Source organism: Saccopteryx bilineata, chromosome 6 (genome assembly GCF_036850765.1).
Source record: "Saccopteryx bilineata isolate mSacBil1 chromosome 6, mSacBil1_pri_phased_curated, whole genome shotgun sequence".
Classification (NCBI taxonomy): Eukaryota; Metazoa; Chordata; class Mammalia; order Chiroptera; family Emballonuridae; genus Saccopteryx; species Saccopteryx bilineata.
Genome location: NC_089495.1, coordinates 106,601,620 through 106,614,844, shown reverse-complemented (window position 1 = coordinate 106,614,844; position 13,225 = coordinate 106,601,620). Strand labels below are relative to the sequence as shown.

Genomic DNA, 13,225 nt, shown 5'->3' with positions numbered 1-13,225 from the left:
GCTATTTAGTTTCCATGTGTTTGAGAATTTTTGAGCTTTTCTGCTGTGATTCATTTCTAGTTTCATGCCGTTGTGATCGGAGAAAGTGCTTGATATGATTTCAGTCTTCTTAAATTTGTTGAGAGCACTTTTGTGCCTAACATGTGGTCTATCCTAGAGAATGTACCATGAGCACTTGAAAAGAATGTATATTCTGCTGCTTTAGGGTGAAAGGTTCTGAAGATATCTATTAAATCGAGTTGATCTAGTGTTTCCAATAAGTCTGCTGTTTCTTTGTTAATTTTCTTTCTTGAGGATCTATCTAGTGATGTTAGTGGGGTATTGAAATCCCCTACTATTATAGTATTGCTGTTGATCTCGCCCTTTAAATCCATCAAAATCTGTTTTATATATTTGGGTGCTCCTATATTAGGTGCATAGATATTTATAATAGTTATATCTTCCTGTTGGATTACTCCCTTTATCATTATGTAGTGGCCTTCTTTATCTCTTACTATATCTTTGTTTTAAAGTCCAATTTGTCTGATATAAGTATTGCTACCCCAGCTTTTTTTTCATTTCCGTTTGCATGAAACATTTTTTTCCATCCTTTTACCTTCAATCTGTGTGTGTCTTTTGTTCTAAGGTGTGTCTCTTGTAGACAACATATGTATGGGTCCTGTTTTCTTATCCACGCAGCTACCCTATGTCTTTTGATTGGATCATTTAATCCATTTACATTTAAGGTTATTATTGATATGTAGTTGTTTATTGCCATTTTCTTCTTTAAAGGTGTATTCCTTTTTCTTTTTTTTTTTCTGTATTCTTTTCCTACTTTATCTGTTTACACCAGGCCCCTTAATATTTCCTGCAGCATTGGTTTGGTTGTAATGAATTCCTTGAGTTGTTTTTTGTCTGGGAAGCTTTTTATTTCTCCTTTAATTTTAAACGATAGCCTTGCTGGATAAAGTAGTCTTGGTTGTAGGTTCTTGTTCTGCATTACTTTGAATATTTCTTGCCATTCCCTTCTGGCCTCAAGTGTTTCTGTTGAGAAGTCAGATGTCATCCTTATGGGGGCTCCTTTGTAGGTGATAACTTTTTTTTCTCTTGCAGCTTTTAATATTTTCTCTTTATCGCTTAGCTTTGGTATTTTAATTATGATGTGTCTTGGTGTAGGTTTCTTTGGGTTTCTCTTTAATGGAGTCCTCTGTGCTTCTTGGATTTGTGAGAGTTTCTCTTGCATTAATTTAGGGAAGTTTTCAGCTATGATATGATTGAACAAAGTCTCTATCCCTTGTTCTTTTTCTTCTTCTTCAGGAACCCCTATGATGCGGATGTTATTTCTCTTCATGTTGTCACAGAGCTCTCTAAGAATTTCCTCTGACTTTTTGAGTCTTTATTCTCTTTTCTTCTCTGCTTTCATGCCTTCATTCCAGTTGTCTTCTAACTCGCTGATTCGATCCTCTGCTCTATCTATCCTGTTTTTAATTCCTTCCATTGTGGTCTTTATTTCTGATATTGTATTTGTCGTCTCCAACTGATCCTTTTTTATACTTGCTATTTCTTTATTTAGGTTTTCAAACTCCCCCTCCATTGTTGTTCTAAGATCCCTAAGCATCCTTACAATCATTATTTTGAACTCCGCATCTGGAAGTTTGATTATTTCCATATCACTCAGTTCATCTCTCGAAAGTGTCTCTTGTGGTTTCATTTGGATTGCACTCCTTTGTTTTCTCATCTTTTTTTTTTTATTTGTAGAGTTGATTGAGTCTAGGCTTGGTGTTGTCTGCCTCCAGTTTTCAGTTGTGTTATTTTTAGGTCTTCGTGGGTTGGTATCAGCTATTATTTGTAATCCACTTTCGGATTTGGGCAGCTTTGAAGTCTTGATTTGTTTGTTTTCTTAACAGGTGATAGTCTTGTTAACTGATCTCAGCAGGGGGCTTCCTTGAAACTGTATCCAGGAATGCTGTGGGTGTAACCTGAGACGCTGAAGGTCTCTTCCTCCAACTAATCTCACTGGGGGCAGGGTTTTTTCTCTCAGCTTCAGTAGGGGGAGGTGTATCTCAGATCTCCATGGAGACCTGAGTTACTGCCCCTCCTCCCCACTTCTTGTTTTCCGCTGTGTCTTATTGTGCTGATTGGAGCTGGATAGATGTCCGGAGATCTCTGATCCGGAAGCACTTCAGCTCTGTTTTGTGAAAGGTTCAGTCCCTCCCCCAGCTATGGCCGCCTCCAGCACCAATGAGTCAGCTTTTTTATTTTGTTTCTTGCATACCTTAGCCCCTCACAGTCTGTCCCTCTCCCTGTCTTTTCCACTTGGGAGATAAGCTGGTCTTTTCAACCCACCTTGCTCCCTGGTCGCCAGGTAAGTGGCTGTGAGCAGTAGTTTCTGCTCTTTTTTCTCTGTGAAATCCTCTCTGGGCTCTCAGCCTCACCCCCCTCCTTCCCTTCCTGTAAGCAGAGGAGATTCAGGCACTCCTTACCAGGATTATTGTGGCTTCCTCTTTGCTCCTTGGTTTTTGAGAGCTGTTCTTGCAGTTCAGTGTTGGTTTTTCATGCTGATTTTTTCTAAATTGATTTGTATTCCAGTTTGGTGTTGAGAGCTGGGTGTCTGTGCATCCGCCTACTCTGCTGCCATCTTCCTCTCCATACACCTTTAAAAGACCATGCAGAGCTATAAAGGGAGCAAATTAAACCAATACCACCCTTGCTTAAAATAATATCAAATTCTGAGGGGGTAGAGCAGTGGTTCTCAAAGTGTGCGCCAGGGCGCACTGGTGCACCCTAGAAGATTTCCAGGTGTGTCCTATGGTGTTCCAGAGAAATCTGTGCCTGTTGGGGACCAAAAAACCAACAGTTTTTTGGAGTTTAGATATTTGGGCGACAGAAGTGTGGGGAATTGTCTGTAAACTGACAATCTGCCCAACCCCCCACCTCACTTGCCTGATTAGGTTGCAAAAGGCTGTTAAGCTGTGTACTGGATTGTTTACACTGCCCCCCATGTTCCGTAGAAAGACTGGAGGCAAGTTTCTTCTATCCTTTGTTTGATGTAAAGTTAAGATGGTATGTGTGGTGGGGGTTTTCTCCACTCAATACAATTAAGAGTAAAAAGACAGGAATTCTTCAGTGTATTGATGAGGAAATGAGAGTTTGCCTTTCAAATAGATGCCCAAACATTGAAAAAATCACTAGGACATATCAGGCTCATGTTTCTCATAAACACAAGAATGAAAAACTTAATACATTCATGCCGGGACCTGCCAAATTTACTAAATCTTACTAAGAATGTATTTATATATATAAAAAGATAACTTTGTCATTTTTTTACTTTTTAACCCCTTTTTTACGAATTCTAAAAAGCATAACAAAAAATAACATACAAATGTTTTGGGGTTTTTTTGTTTCTTTTTTTGCATTTTCTGAAGTTGGAAACGGGGAGGCAGTCAGACAAGACTCCCGCATGCGCCTTACCGAGATCCACCCGGCATGCCCACCAGGGGACGATACTCTGCCCATCTGGGGCGTTGCTCTGTTGCAACCAGAGCCATTCTAGCGCCTGAGGCAGAGGCCATGGAGCCATCCTCAGCGCCTGGGCCAACTTTGCTCCAATGGAGCCTTGGCTGTGGGAGGGGAAGAGAGAGACAGAGAGGAAGGAGAGGGGGAGGGGTGGAGAAGCAGATGGGTGCTTCTCCTGTGTGTCCTGGCCGGAAATCGAGCCTGGGACTCCTGCACGCCAGGCTGACACTCTATCACTGAGCCAACTGGCCAGGGCATAAAAATGTTTTTTAATGTCAGAATAAATTTAATTTTGTCGTATTTATTTGTTTAATTACCATAAAAGCACGCTTGGACTTTATATATTTTTCTTTAATATTCAACTTAATTATTATAACATATTTCCTAGAAATTTGTATATAGTGCGCCTACAATTATTTGTAGGATTTTAAATGCGACCCTACTTCAAAAAGTTTTAGAACCACTGTTGTAGGGTAATTAAAACTGAAATGTAGCAAAGCCACGGAGCCTATGCTGCAGTGGCAAGTGAGGTTGAGATTGTTCAGAACAGAGGAGAGTTAAATAGGAACTAAGGTCATTATTAAATAACCCAAGAGAAAACCCCACCCTAAGGAGAGAAACACTGAGAGGTTTGAGAACTGTTAAACAAAAGAAGAGACTTGAAAGTGCAGGGGACCACAGATGCAGTCTCAGAAAGGCACTGCTTCTGGGAAAGGAAAATAACTTGGGAGGGGCACCATTTACCTAGAAGCTGGGTGGTAGAGAGAAAGAAAAGTTAATAGAAATTAAGAATAGAAGAGAGATCATTCTTCTGCCACCCCCCCCAAAGGAGACATTGATTCAAAAAACTATACTTTATTATACCACTAGAAGGTGCTGTTGAACTAAAAAGTCCACTAGTTTTCCCAAATACCTCACTCTTGTTTATATACTATTGTTATCTGGTTTAGGAAAATTAAAGCACTCAAAATGAACAGAAAAAGGTAGACAATACCCATGTAAAGTTATTTTAAGTATAAAACATAAAATGAGAGTCGAAATACTTAAGCTAATGAAGTCTCTCCCAAAACATTCAACTACAAAGCTAAAGAAAACTACAGCACAATACTCCTACCAGAATTAAATATCATTAAACAAACATTTTCAAAGAAAAAGTCTCAAATACAGATTCAGAAGCCCCCCAAAATGCACTAAAAGGGGAAGATATGAAAGTGAATTTACTGAACTCAGAACATAAAATGAAGGAAAAGTCATCTTTTAAAATGAAAACATTCTGGGTACCTGAAGAAGAATAAATTTGATTGGATATAAAAAGCATCGAGGAAAAGCATGAAGGTAGCCCAAAGAATGAAAATTAAATGAAGATAGGTAAAAAAAAAAAAAAAAAACCCAGAAAGTAATTTATATAGACATATGTAAAATTAGAGTTCCTAAGAAGAAAAATAGTAGTAGAGCTAATCTTTAAACTTAATCCATGAAAACATTGTAGAAGTAACATATCACGAAAGCTTGTTGTGTATTGGGAAAACTGATCCAGAATGGTTAACTCTGAGTCATGTCCTAGTAAAACTATTGGACTTTGAAGATAATGAAAATTCCTCTGAGTTTCCAGTCAGAAAGAAGAGGTTAGCAACAAACTTCTCAATAGCAACATACAGAACTATGGAACAAATTTAAAGTCTCTGAAAGCATAATCCAAGAATTTTATAAGTATGATTCAATCCTGGAAAAAAATTAAAAACCATGCTAAATACTACTATATTAAAAAATGTTTTTCGTGATGAAAATTCCATGAGCAAAGTCAAAAAGAAAAGTGAGAAAGTGGGAAGAAATATTTAAACTTAAACCACAGAGAGCGCTAATCTCCTTCATGTAAATAACCTAAAAATCAAGGTAAATGACTCTCAACCCTGTAACAAAATGGGCTAAAGAGATCCAAACATAGTTCACAGAAAAAGAAATGCAGATGGCAGATGTATAAAAGATACTGAACTTTAGTTGTACAAAGACAAATACAAATGAAAGATACTCGAAATGATAGCTACACTAAAGCCTTTATTACCAAAACTCAAAATTATACAATATATAGATGACAGGGAATCTCACAGACACTTGGATGCTTTGCTGGTAGGGATCCAAAAGCCCAGGAGGGAATTTGGCAATATCCAGCAAAATTTCATATGCATCTATCCTTCATCCCATCACTTAACTTCAAGGAATTTGTTCGATGACTCACTGGCATAAAATATAAACTTTCATTTGTGTTAGGTTAGTAACAACAGCATTATTTGAATTAACAAAATCTTGGAAACAACCAAAATGTCTATTAATAGAGAACTGATTAAAGTACATGCCACAATGGAACTATCTCCAAGTAGATGGTATGCCTTTCAAGTCACCCTTTTTTCCAGAAGTCAGAGATATAGAAAGTTTCCATGTACCAATATGGAATGATATGCAGAATATATATAGTATGAAGTGAAAAAAAAAAATGAAGACACCAAATTGTATATAGAGTAAACGTAGAAGGTGGTAATGGGAACGGCATCAACAATGGAAGAAACATTTTTTCTAAATATAACTTCATATAGTTTTGATCTTGGAATCATGTATATTTACATATTCTAAAATAAAATTATATAAGAAGGTAGAAAGAAAAGAAACCTGAAAAGGAACTAAAACTCAGTTATATAACTATACAGCATTTTGATGGCATAGCACAAGAAAAGGAACACTGTCTAGTGACTTTAGAACAGATTTTGGACTGTCCCTTAATGAGGTATATTCAGTAGTATTATTGTTGTAGTATGGCTATTTTTAAAATATGTATATTTTGCAGCAAAATACATGTTGCAAAATGTTGATAATTGTTGAACAAAGCCTTTGAAGTTCAACTTCTTATTTTATATTTAGTGACAAGAGGGTAGGCAGAGAGAGATTTCTGCATGCGCCCTGACCAGGATCTAGCCAGCAAGCCCACTATGGGGCGATGCTCTACCCTTCTGGGGTCCTTGCTCTGTTACAACCAGAGCCATTTTTTAGGGCCTAAGGCAAAGGCCATGGAACCATCCTCAGTGCCGGGGGCCCACTCGCTCTAATTGAGCCTTGGCTGCATAAGGGGAGAAAAGGGAGAGAGAGAAAAGCGAGAGGGGGAGGGGAGGAGAATCAAATGGGCGCTTCTCCTGTGTGCCCTGACCGGAAATCAAACCTGAGACATCCACATGCCAGGCTGATGCTCTACTACTAAGCCAACCGGCCAGGGTCTCAACTTCTTATTTATCAACTTTCTTATAACTTAAACATAGTCTGGAAAGGCCTTTGGCAGATGGATTAAAGTGGAAATGAAGTACAAAATTGCACAGAAGGACAGGTAACATAATAGAGCACATGTCTAGCGTCATTTCTGGCATCTATGATATTGCATATATCATATATATAATATTACTTTATATATGTGTGTGTGTGTACGGTATATATGCTATATCAGTAGGCTCTTTGCTACCTGTTAAGATACTATTTTCCCAAGAGGTTCAGAGAGTTTCAAATTTAAATGAGATCTATGTGATTCCAAAGCGTGTGCTTTTTCTACTACATTATTGCAGGATATGCATCATATATTGAGAAGAAAGACCATCAAGAGCTAAATCTTCTATTTAAACCTGTAGTTGCTGCTCAGAAAATAAAGATGCAAACCCAGAGTTAGTGGTTTATTATTCTTCATGCAGGAGCAATGTACTAAAGGAGAGAAGTGTAAGTTTTTTCTTATTTCTGATGGGAAAATGTAAATACACACACAAGTCCTTATATATTTTTTATTATTAGGATAATATTGGTTAACATAATTACACGTTTCAGGCGCCCAACTCTACAACACATCCCTGTACACCACATTGTGTGTTCGCCCTCCCAGTCAAGTTTTCATTCATCATCATTTTCACTCATCCCCTTACAGTCTCTTCCCTACAAGTCCTTATATTGATGTTGGAGATGAAATTTTGCAAAAGTTTCAGTGATGACTGAAATTATAAAAGATGCAAACTAAAAGTATGACTAAGCAGAAAAGGAAAAAACAAACTAGTGGGCATGGGTTTTCATGATGGTGTTAAAACCAGAACACCCTTCAAAGCTTCTCTTTGTGACACTTCAAAGCTCTTCTAAGCTTTGCAGTATTTTTGTATCAGTTTAAATAAGTTGTGTTTCCTTCTGTGGAAGATGAGGGCTGATAGAGATTTCAGAGATGCTAGAGTTTCCCTCACCCAGGCCACACCTTCACACTTCTGCTGGTTCCCCATGATAAAATATTTGCATTCAGTTAAAGTACTACTTTTTAAAGGATCTACTACTGGAAAGGGGATTTTCTTATTTTAATTTGATTTATCTATATAAAATTATGATAGAAATCTAATTTTATAATTCTGTGTACCTGATAATAAGAAAAGATGTTGAATTTGCTGAAAAGATTTTCAGAATTAATTTTGAAGCTATTTTATTTCAGAAGCTGTGTTGATCAGTGTCTTTGGTGAAGGCTGGGAAAGTTGAAACAAATTTGCAGATGACATACAACTTCTAAGGTAAGCTAGTATAATATATTCAATAGATTGTAAGTGCTCTTCATAGACATGTGGACTACAGTAACACACTGACATAAAATTCATCAAGAATAAATATGTGATACCCTGATGTAAATTTTACAATGCAATTGAAGAAATAGTAGACTTTCATTTCTTTTTTATTTATTTGGGTTTTTTAGTGAGAGAAGGGGAGATACAGAGACAGACTTCTACATGCACCCTGACTGGGATCCACCCAGCAACCCCTCTTCTAGGGTGGATGCTCTGCATTCATTGGTTTATTCTTGTATGTGCCCTGACCAGGGATTGAACCTACAACCTCGGCATAGTGGGACGATGTTCGAACCAACTGAGCTACCTGGCCAGGGCTATATTTTTTGTGTGTGTTTGGGGTTCATTGCTCTTATTAGATCTGTGGGTTTAGGATTTTCATAAAATTTGGAAAACTATCAGTCATTACTTTTTTAAATACTGTTTCTGTTTTTCCTCCTCTCCTTTTCTTTCTTTTTAGGACATACATGATGCATGTATGTTAGGTTGCTTGAAGTGTTCCTGTAGCTCAGAGTTGCTCTGTTCTTTCTTTCTTCTCCTCCTATTTTTGGGGGGGATCTTTTTCTTAGTGTTTCATTTTGATAACTTCTGTTATGTCTTCAAGTTTTTCATCTATCTTTTGCAGTGTTCATTCTGTTCATTATGTGTGGTATAATTTTTATATCAGAAATTGTAGTTTTAATTTCTAGAAATTTGATTTGGTGTTTTTTTTTTTAGTGTCTCTTTTTAACATGCTTGTGCTTTCTTATACATTCTTGAACCTGTGGCATATATTTGTAATAGTTGTTTTAATAGAATTGTATACTAATTCTGTTGTCTCTGTCATTTCTGAGTCAGTTCCTATTAATTGATTTCCCCCCTATTATATATGTGTTTTTCTGCTTTTTTGCATGCCTGGTAATTTTTGGCTAGATGCCAGACATTGTGAATTTTATGTTGCGTGCTGGACTTATAAAAATTTCTTTAAACTTTTTTTAGATGTTTATTTTATTGATTTTATTATTGTTATTATTTATTATTTAATCTATTTCTTTTTAGTGAGAGGATGGTAGGCAGAGAGACTCCACATGCACCCCAATCGGGATCCACCCAGCAAGCCCACTAGGGGGCGATGCTCTGCCCATCTGGGGCCCTAGCTCTGTTACAACTGGAGCCATTTTTAGCGCCTGAGGCTGAGGCGAGTTGGCCTCAGCACCTGGGGTCAACTCGCTCTAATCAAACCTTGGCTGCAGGAGGGGAGGAGAAGAGAGAGGGAGAGAAAGAGAAGAGGGGGAGGGGTGGAGAAGCAGATGAGCGCTTCTCCTGTGTGCCCTGTGCCCTGACTGGGAATCGAACCCAGGACATGCACACGTTGGGCTGATGCTCTACCACTAAGCTAACTGGCCAGGGCCTATTTTTATTGATTCTAGAGAGAGAAAGGGAGAGAGCAGGAGAGTGACAGGCACATCTGTTCCTGTATGTGCCCTGACCAGGGATTGGCCAGCAACCTCTGAGCTTTTTTGGACAACGCTCTTACCAGCTGAGCTATCTGGCCAGGCTAAATATTTCTTTAAATATTTTGACTTCTTCTCTAGGATGCAGTTAATTTATTTGGAAAGAGTGTACTCCTTTCAAGGCTTACTTGAAAGCTCTGGTAGGAGGACCATAACATCCTTTAATCTATTTGTTGCCCCTACTGAGGCAATACCTGAGTACTACTCAATCCAGTTTTTCATATATTATGAGATTTCTTCACTTTGGCTGTTAGGGGCGTGAACTATTCCCAGCTCTGTATGTGAGTCTGGGAATTATTCAACTTGCTTTTCTCAAGCGGTTCTTTCCTTGCCTATTGAGAGTTTTCTTAAATTTGAGCGGAACTCTATACAGATCTCTGGAGAGCTTTCTGCAGCTTTTCCTCTCTGGTAATTCTGCCCTGTGAATTTTAGTCACATTGGCTTTCTTTTTTTTTTTTTTTTTTTTTTTTTAATAAATTTTTATTAATGGTAATGGGATGACATTAATAAATCAGTGTACATATATTCAAAGAAAACATGTCTAGGTTATTTTGTCATCAAATTATGTTGCAAACCCCTCGCCCAAAGTCAGATTGTCCTCAGTCACCCTCTATCTAGTTCTCTGTGCCCCTCCCCCTCCCCCTAACTCTCCCTCCCTCCCTCCCATGTCCTCCCTCCCCCCCCACCCTTGGTAACCACCACACTCTTGTCCATGTCTCTTAGTCTCATTTTTATGTTCCACCAATGTATGGAATCATGTAGTTCTTGTTTTTTACTGATTTGCTTATTTCACTCCTTATAATGTTATCAAGATCCCACCATTTTGCTGTAAATGATCTGATGTCATCATTTCTTATGGCTGAGTAGTATTCCATAGTGTATATGTGCCACATCTTCTTTATCCAGTCTTCTATTGAAGGGCTTTTTGGTTGTTTCCATGTCTTGGCCACTGTGAACAGTGCTGCAATGAACATGAGGCTACATGTGTCTTCACGTATCAATGTTTCTGAGGTTTTGGGGTATATACCCAGTAGAGGGATTGCTGGGTCATAAGGTAGTTCTATTTGCAGTTTTTTGAGGAACCACCATACTTTCCTCCATACACATTGGCTTTCTTAAATTCTGAACTCTGCCTCTTCAGCTAGGGGAGACGGTTATCTCTGTTTGGGTTCTCCTTTATGCTCTGCAGTCTGGGGCAACTGTAAGGCTTACCTTATTTGTTTCCCTTCTCTCATAACACTGAAACAGAAATCACTGTAATTGTATTGTTAATTATGTGTTTAAGTAATTTTTGGAAGAATGTTTATTTTGATTTTCTAGTATTGGGATTTTTTAAAAGAACATTTGCTTACCTCTTGAAAAATTTCAAAATAACTTATAGTTTTATCATCTTGTGTTTAAAGAATGAATCTTGTACCATGTCTCCTGGTAATTCATTTATGTCTTTGTGGTCTAATGTAAGGTCACCTTTGGTTATTTCTTTTCATCTTAGAAATGGTGTGTAGTCAGAATCAAATATAGGCCCTGGCCAGTTGACTCAGTGGATAGAGGATTGCCTGGCCAATGGACATCTTGGGTTCGATTTCTAGTCTGGGCACAAAGGAGAAGCAACTGTCTGCTTCTCTTACACTCCCTCTCCTCCTTTTCTCCCTCTTCCCCTCCTGCAGCCACTGACTTGATTGGTTCCAATGTTGGCCGGGGTGCTGAGGATAGCTCGGTTGATTCAAACTTCAGCTCCAGATGGGGTGTTGCCAGATGGATCCTAGTCAGGGTACTTGCAGAGGTGTCTCTCACTGTCTCCTCTCCTCTCACTTAAAAACAAATCACATATAAACATACAGATAATCATAGGTACTCAGTCTTTTTATATATTTTAAATGCTATGTCTTTATTTTGTGGCTTAGAATCATAAATAGATATAATATTTCCCAATTTTAAGGTGACTTTTAAGAAAATTAACCTTGTGGTTATTCTAAGTATCTCGCCCCCATACAAATTTTGAATTTCTTCAATTTACCATAGTCTTTCACTATAATCTTACTTTGAGTCAGCATGGTACTAGGCACTCCCTTTTAGTGATTTGGGATAACCTCTATTTCTTTCTTTCCCTTTTTTTTTTTTTTTTTAAGATTTTGTTTATTGATTTTATAGGAGGCAGAGGGTAGAACAAGAAGTATCAACTTGTCCCTGGCCAGTTGGCTCAGTGGCAGAGTGTTAGCCCGGTGTGTGGATGTTCTGGGTTCAATTCCCGGTCAGGGCACACAGGAGAAGTGACCATCTGCTTCTCTACCCTTCCCCCCTCCTTTCTCTCTATCTTTCTCTTTCTCTCCTGCAACCCAAGGCTCCATTGGAGCAAAGATGGCCCGGGTGCTGAAGACAGCTCCATGGCCTCCACCTCAGGTACTAGAATGGCTCTGGCCACAACAGAGCAACGCCCCAGATGGTCAGAGCATTGCCCCCTAGTGGGCTTGCTGGGTGGATCATGGTTGGGTACATGTGGAAGTCTGTCTCTCTGCCTTCCTGCTTCTCACTTCAGAAAAAAAAAAAAAAAAAACGAAGTATCAACTCATAGTTGCTTCATTATAGCTCATTGATTGCTTGTTGTACATGCCTTGAGTGGGCAAGCCCAGGGTTTTGAACTAGTGACCTCACCATTCCAGGTCAACACTCTATCCACTGCTTTGCCACAGGCCAGACAAATCTCCATTTCTTTAAAAAATAGGAATTAAAACTAAATTTTACAAATATTGTTAATTGAAGGAATAATCGGCAGGCTAATCTGTAATCCTCTTTGATGCCTATTTCTTAGGTGGTAAGATGCAAATAACTATATAATATATTTTAATTTTAAAGTCTAATGAACCATATTAAGAAACACTTGTTTTCCCTGGCTGGTTTAGCTCAGTTGGTTAAGAGCATCGTCCAAAAACAACAAGGTTGTAGGTTCAATACCCGATAAGGGCACATACAGGAAGCAACCAGTGAATGCACGACTGAGTGGAACAACAAATAGGTGCTTCCCATCCCGCTTCTCTCTTTATCCCTCTCTCTATCTCTATCATTGAATAAAAAAAATTAAGCCCTGGCCAGATAGCTCAGTTGGTTGGAGCGTCGTTCCAAAGCACAGAGGCTGCAGGTTTGATTCCTTGGTCAGGGCACCTACAGGAGCAACTCGATGTTTCTGTCTCTCTCCCCCTCCCTCTCTCACAAAATAAATAAATAAATAAATAAAAGTAAAGAAAGAAAGAAAAGAAACATGTTTTAAAATAAAAATATGTATATTACAAAATGTTTTAAATATATGATATATAGATTAAGAAATAAAGCTAAGCTTTACTTATTTTTTAAAGGATTGTAAACAACTGTTTAAAAATAATTACACTTTATGAGCTCATATTCTTAGAGATATTTTAATTCTGCAGACAGTAAGGTTAAAATAATTATAGGTCTGATAACTAATTCTATCAGCTCTGATATTGGGACATCTGTCATCACAAGAACCCAAGAATTTTGATTGGTGACACACAGTAGGAGACAAAGAACCTAAAAATCTTTTGAGCTAAAGAACTAGAACAGAAGACTTTAAAACAGGCTCTGACTGGCATTCTCACAGAG

At 38.2% G+C, this 13,225-nt stretch overlaps 1 protein-coding gene across 10 annotated transcripts in view; it reads left to right on the top strand.

Moving 5' to 3' along the window:
* Nucleotides 1-13,225, top strand: part of CAB39L (calcium binding protein 39 like) — a 115,049-nt gene that overhangs the window by 17,470 nt on the left and 84,354 nt on the right. For 7 of the 10 annotated variants that reach the window (XM_066235309.1, XM_066235306.1, XM_066235308.1 and 4 more), the window contains exons 2-3: nt 7,098-7,245; nt 7,991-8,066. The gene's annotated coding sequence lies outside the window, so the exon portion shown is untranslated. Of the gene's footprint in view, nt 1-2,220; nt 2,345-7,097; nt 7,246-7,990; nt 8,067-13,225 lie in introns of those variants that run through there. The other 3 variants (XM_066235310.1, XM_066235311.1, XM_066235305.1) reach the window with 2 other exon arrangements.